This window comes from Sminthopsis crassicaudata, chromosome 2 (assembly GCF_048593235.1).
Source record: "Sminthopsis crassicaudata isolate SCR6 chromosome 2, ASM4859323v1, whole genome shotgun sequence".
Lineage (NCBI taxonomy): Eukaryota > Metazoa > Chordata > Mammalia > Dasyuromorphia > Dasyuridae > Sminthopsis > Sminthopsis crassicaudata.
Genome location: NC_133618.1, coordinates 33423390 through 33430677, shown reverse-complemented (window position 1 = coordinate 33430677; position 7288 = coordinate 33423390).

Below are 7288 nucleotides of genomic sequence, written 5' to 3'. Positions count from 1 at the left end.
TCTTTAGGTGTAACATCAGCTGCCATCATGCCCCAAGTCTTTTTTGCCTGGGGCCCTGGATCTGGGCCCCTCATCCTATTTCCCTGAATTATTCTACACTCTGATGCCCAATGGAGTCCTCTGTTGCATTTTGGACATGGAGTTTTAGGTCTTCTCTCACCCTGTCTTCTCACTGTATCTCCATATCTACACTGAGCTCTTAGATGTCCAATTTTTCCACATTGAAAACATCGCCGAGTTTCTCTAGAAGGCCCTTGCCAGGAGGGACCCTGTCTTTCCACATTCATCATTGTCCGGGTGTAAAAAGCATTTGTTCCCACTGTAGCACAGCGTCTTATGATCTCCTCTAAAGGAGCATCTTTGTCTAATCCCCATATAATTCTTTTGCAAATCTCGTTGGCATTTTCCTTAGCCAGATGTCTGGTCATTATTTCTGTAGCTGAATTTTCTCCAATAGTTCTTTTGACAGCAGTTTGCAAACGTCCCACAAAATCTGCAAAAGGTTCATTGGGACCTTGCTGTATTTTAGTGAAAGCCTCTCCGCGATCTTTCTGTCCAGGGAGGACACCCCAAGCTTTTATTGCAGCCTTAGCAATTTGTTCATATATTGTCATGGTATAATCAGTCTGTTCTGAATTCTCTCCATACCGACCTTCACCAGCCAAGTGCTCAAAAGTGAATTGTGTGTTAACTCCTGTTTCCAAATTGCATCTGACTTGAATTTTACATAATTCATGAAATTCCGAAAGCCATAATAAATTTTCTCCAGGTTCCAGGCATATCCTTGCTATGGATTTCCAATCATTCGGGGTTAGGACTTCATAAGACAAACCATCTAGTAACATTTTAACATAAGCTGATGTAGCCCCATAAAGGGTACAACCTTTTTTCAAATCTTTAATTTTATTCAAATCTAAAGGTGCATATCTTCTCCTTTTTTGACCTACAGAGTCAATATTTTCAATCACAGGATATGCATGTATAAAATCACTTATATCCTGTCCTTCTCTCTTAGCTTTAACCAATGCTTTTTCTAATCTTGTCAAAGGCTTAGGCTGCTTCACAGGCAATTCTGTTTGTGTTTCTGCCTCTTCCTCTCCTCCTTCTTGCTCCACCCCTGAAGGGTTAATTGAGGGAGGAGATGGGAGGTGCTCCTGTTGCTGTTGCTCAGAATTGTACTTAACTTCATTGTTATCTGATTCATCCTTTTCACCTAGTTTAGTTGACACCTCCCCATTTTGCTCCTTCATCTCTTCCTTTAGAATAACATTTTTTAAAGCCATTTGGATTAAATTGTAGGTATGAATTGTATCTTTGGAAACTGAGTTTGGTCTGGAACCAAAGGGCAAAATGTCACAAAGGCAATTGTAGTGTTCACCTAATTGCTCTCCTACTAATTTCCACTCATCTGGATCCAATTCTTTTTCCAGAGAAAAAGAAGGACATATGACCTTCACAGTTCTTAAAAGTTCAGTAATCTCCTCTAAAATTATAATCAATCCTTGGCTTTTCATAATCTTGATGATGCTCTCTAAACATTTTCCTTGAACAGAAGGTGTTTGCCCCATTTCACTATAAGAGATTCCTGGTTTAGCCCTTAACAAGTTAAGTTCCTTATTTATCTATTAGCACGCTCACTTAATCTTTAACGAAGTTTCCTTGTTACTCACGGTTCTGGGTCAGAGAGACTGAGATCTGGATGGGAGGCTTTTCCACTGGAATCAGGACCGTGTCTGTCCCTGTTCGGGCGCCAAATTGCGAAGGTCTGGTCTAGCTCCTCTTGTCAGGATAAGCAAAAGTCCTTGCCCCACGTTGGGCGCCAAATGTAGCGAGCTGTCGTCTCCAGAAGCTGCCGGATCGCTCTCTGGGAAGAGATCTGCTGTGTCTACTCAAATCTCTCAGACAGATTCTTCTTCCTGTAGAGAACCGTTGTCTCCAGGCAGTTGCTGTTAACTCTTGTCCTTAGAAGTGACTTCCCTTCCTGCAGAGAGCCCCGTCAGGCCTGATGTAATGCAGAGAGTCTCTCTTCTTGAATCCTGGCTCTGAATCTCCTCCAGCTCTTATCCTTCTCCAGGCCGATCTGCTCTCTGCGCCCAGTGCTGTCTCTTTTTATCCTCCCAGAGAATGGGCGTGGGATAATGCAAGGGCTTCTGGGAAGAACCACCCCAGCCAATGAGCTTGCCCCCTTTATCAAGTCAACCTGAGTTCTCACCTTGTAATTGTCCAGAAAACCTGAATTCTCACCTTGTCACTATCCAGACAACCTCAGTTCTCATTTAGTAATCCTAACATTAGATAGTTCACTTAGGTGGTGTAAAAGATAGAACACTGGGCCTGGAGTCAGAAGACCTAAATTCAAATCTAGCCCTAGCCATTTTCTAGCTGTGTGATCCTGGGCAACTCACTTAACCCTGTTTGCCTCAGTTTCCCTATCTGTAAAATGAGCTAAAGAAGAAAATGGCAAACCACTCAGAGAGTACAGACATTTAATACACATACTTCATCTGCAGAGGAAGGAGAAGGATGGGACAATTGTGGGGATAATGGATTGTAGATAACTCAAACCTTTCCTTTGCCTTCATACCACAAAGGTCCCTGAAGAATTTAGGACTAAAGAAAATATGGAAAGCATTACAAAAATGTAAAATAGATTTTTTTATGAAAAATTTAAAAGTCTTTTATAAAACAAGACCAATGTGACCAAAAATTAAAAGGAAAGCAGAAAACTGGGGATTTTTTTTTTTAACAAAAAGTGTCTCTAATAAAAATCTCTTTTCTCAAATATATGGAGAACTGAGTCAAATTTCTAAAAATGCAAGCCTTTTCCCAGTTAGTAAATGGTCAAAGAATAAGAACAGGCAGTTTTTAGATGAGGAAATCAAGCTATCTCTAGTTATATGAAAAAATGCTCTAAATCACTAATGATTAGAAAAAATAAAACAACCCCTGAGGGTACTATCTCATACCTATTAGATAGGCTAATATGACCAAAAAACAATGATAAATATGGGAGAGCATGTTGAAAAATTGGGATAGTAATATACTATTGGTTGAGTTGTGGACAGATGCAATCATCCTAAGGAACAATTTGGAACTATGACTAAAGGGCCATAACTGTGCATACCCTTTTAACCTGTACTACCATGTTAGTTCTATATCCCAAAGACAAAAAAAAAAAAAAAAAAAAAAAAAAAAAAGAAGTGGGGGGAAAAAAGATCTATTTGGTCAAAAACATTTATATAACACTCTTTTTTTTGGTGGCTAAAAACTGGAAATTGAGGAGGTGACCAATTGGGAAATAGCAGACCAGATTCTGGTATATGATTTACAAAACAAAACCAATGTAACCAAAATTAAAATGAAAGCAGAGAACTGGGAAAATTTTTGTTTATTGAAAATGTTCCTAATAAAAGCCTCATTTCTCAAATAAATAGTGAAATGAGTCAAATTTCTAAAAATGCAAGTCTTTCCCCAACTGGTAAATGGTCAAAGGATAAGAATAGGTAGTTTTCAGATGAGGAAACCAAGCTATCTCTGGAAGGAATAGTAGAATGTTCTGTGCAGAATATTACAGGTCAAGGTCTGTGTTATCTTAAGGAAGTTAACTCCAAGACTTACCAAAGTGTAATTAAAACAGGATGTAGTCTTTTCATAGATCCTCCCTGGCAGACCTTATCTCTAGAAACTTCTATAAACAACTTCCTTTAAGTTCTTTGGACTCTTGCTTAACCTGGAAGTAGCTAAGCAAATAGGCTATTAAATCATTCTTTCTTTCTTTTTTTTTTTTTTTTTTTTTACTAATCTGGCACCTATTAACATCGGATCATTGAAGGATTCATCTATGCACCTGACTTTGCTTCTTTAGATAAATGTTTCCAGTAACCTAAATTTTGCCTCAGTACAGAAAGGCCAATTAGCTAGAGATTAATACAAATGTAAATTAAGACAGAGACAAATTTGTGCTTAAATATTAGGAATTTTTCTAATTGGAGGCTCTAAGCAATTATAATTGTACATCATTTAATATAAATTTTCTAAAGCTGCAGAGGAAGGAAGTGTATTGACCTAAGGAGCCATTATATTTCCCAGGCTTAAAAGCAGATAATTATTGTAACAGGATGTTACATGTGAATGGAAAGTTTTCTGTGAACTTGGCTTGGACCTATAGAATGTGTCACATGCTACAGCCAGAGCCTGCAAATTAAGAGGTTCCATCTAGTCATTTCATTATGATTCCAAGGAATGAGAAGAGGGAAAATTTCTTGGCTCAGCTGAATAGCCCTTGGTGGTTTTCAGTCAGATACCCATAAATACTAAGTAGTGAGGAAAAAGGAGATTATATGGACTCACTTCACTTATTCACATGATTCAGAGGCTTTATTTAGAGTATTCTCTTGTTGTGTGGAAACCAGTTATAGCTATGTCAGTCAGAAATCTTACATTTGCCTCATCTTGGTTAGTCAGTCAATCAGCAAACATTAAGTGTCATTATGTAAATATTAGTGTTAATTGTGATATTAGTTAATATGACAGTAATTTAAATATTACAATCAATAGGTGAATATTGATTATGAAAGTGAGTTATCTGCTTCCTTCATGCATATGTTAGGATTTTTTATGTGTGTATCTTTTGTTTCATATGAATGAGTTTTATAAAATAATACAGATATTGGTTGACCAACTATGAGTGAATATAAATGGGTAAATCTGGAAATACTATTCGGTGTACATATTGAATATGAAAACTTAAAAGAGATCAATTTTTGTAATGTTAGTGATATTTTGTTTAAATTATGAATTGAAAATAAAAAAAAAACATTAAATTAACATTATTATTTATTTTTAAATTATTAATTAAATTAAATTTTAAAAAATTTAAACTAATATTAAGTGGTGAGTTATTCTGTTGTACTATTAATGATTAAATTCCTGTTCTGTTAATAAAATGCTAATAATAATTTATTAGTAATAATGCAGCACTTTAAATATTACAATTATTAATGTTAATATAAATTATTAACACTGAGTTAATAGTGTTTATATTAATATTAAATGCCTATTATTATGTGCCATGCTAGACACTAATGGTATAAGGAAAGGGAAAAAACCCACTTCTGAGGAGTTCATAGTCTTATGGAGGAGACAACATACAACTATATGCAAACAAGATTTATACAAGGTAAACTAAAGATAATCAGGAGGGAAGTCATTAGTACTAAAGGGGATTAAGAGAAGCTTCTTGTAACTTGTGTGAAGATGTGAAGAAAGCCAGGAGGTAGAGATGAGGGGAGAAAACATTTCAGGCACTGGGGTGGGAATGCATGGGATTGGGAGATAAGAGTGCCTTATGAGAAGAACAGCAAGAACACCAGTGTTACTTGATTGCAGAACACATGGAGTTGAAGTTTACATTCTAAAAAGGCTAGAATAATGGAAGGGGAACAAATCATAAAGGGCTTGGAATGACACAGATCCTGGAAGTGACAGAAAGCCACTGGAGTTTATTGAATAGAGGGATAACATGTGTCAGACCTTGCTTTAGGAAGATCAGTTTAAGAGCGGAGTCTAGGATGGTTTGGAATGAGAGACACTGGAGGCAGACCAACCTACCAGCAGCTATTGCAATAGTTTATGTGGGATGGGATGAAGGTCTGCATCAGAGGGATGTAAATGTAAGAGGAAAAAGGTTTCAAAGGTAAAATCAGTAAGACTTGGCAACAAATTGAATATGAAGGGTAAGAGAGAGAGGGAGGAATCAAGGATAACGTGTAGATTGGGTGCTTAGTTTGACATTTCAATAATAGGAAAGTTTAAAAGATTATAGGATCTGGGAGAAAATTCTCTGAGATGACTTTCCATTTATACTACATGTCTTTTATTTAAATAGTAGTGTACAGGACTGTCCCACATGTGGCAAGGACCTTTTCCTCCCCTTGTAGCATCTGTGTGATTCAATGGGAAGCAGAGTAGTTATCTCTAGCCTCTTCTTCCCCCACCATTTTCTACTCCAGGTCTTAATTCCTGTCAGGGGAGGAGATAGTTGCAGTCAGAGGACACTCTGCTCTCCTCAGAGATTTACATCTATTTTTTATATATATTTACTATTTTAAAATTTTATTTACATTTATAAATAAATCTATTTGGTTTCTTAAATGCTGTTAGTCTAGGGGATGTGATCAGGTTTAATCTAATTCCTGATTGCCATATCATTATTGGGGGGAGGCAGGACTTCAAGCTCTATAAGCAAGGCTTGACTCTTTCCCAACAAATACAAGTTTCACAATAATTCACATAGTGAAAAGCAAAGAAACACATCTATCCAAATTGTAGCAAAACAGAAATTAAAGACCGTGTGAGAGGAGGATATGTACCAGACCATACAGCTTGAAGGAGCTTTGCGGCTGGCAGCGAGATAACTTGGCTCAACCAAGAGAATGCCTCTTAGATCTTACCCTAAGGGAAACTCCCTGAAGTCTCTAGCCTAGCAAGGTGGGTGTACACACACACACACACACACACACACACACACACACACACACACACAAAATCATGAAGCCTGCCAGCTCCTCCGTGTCTTCCCAAAATCTTTTTCTTCACGTAGCTGAAGTGTAAATGGCCTCTGCCATCTTGCCTCTCAAAGCTGAAAGCCAAAAGCACCTGAAGTGACTCAAAGCTCTAAGAGAACTCCAAAAGGCTGGATGTCTCCTGCTTTGCCCTGCCCCTCATGTGGGCAATCTGCACCAATAATCCCCAAACCAATGGGCTTTGGTACTGCAGTTACTTTCAATCATTGTCTCTCTTCTTATAATAATATAAACTTCTTGGGGGAAGGAACTAGTATTCATTGTAGGGAGCAGTAACATGCTTCCCTTCCATACCATTGGATCCTTTCCTTTCCTTAGACTCTCTGCTTTTATTTTTCCCCAGCTTGTCTAGCCTTGAGATCTTCTCTTTAGTTGTGGCTCACCACCAGCCCTGGCAGGTTCTGGGCTTCTTTCAAATCTTCTTCATTTTACTTAATTTTTTATATCATTCTACTTAAGTCCCCTATTTTTCAGATTCCATTTTCCATTCAGATTCCTGTAAGATTCAAAATCCCAGATTTTCTTGCTGAAATGTGATTCTTATAGCATTTGATGGTTTTTCCTGTCCTCCCTCCTCCTAGTTTTGGGCTTGACTGGCCGTTTCTGTGTTCTTCCCTTTTTTCCTCCAAAGCAGTAACAAGATGGTATTGTGTTCTATTTTGTCCGAAGCCTCTCTGCTACTTTATCCATTCCCAAATTAGCTG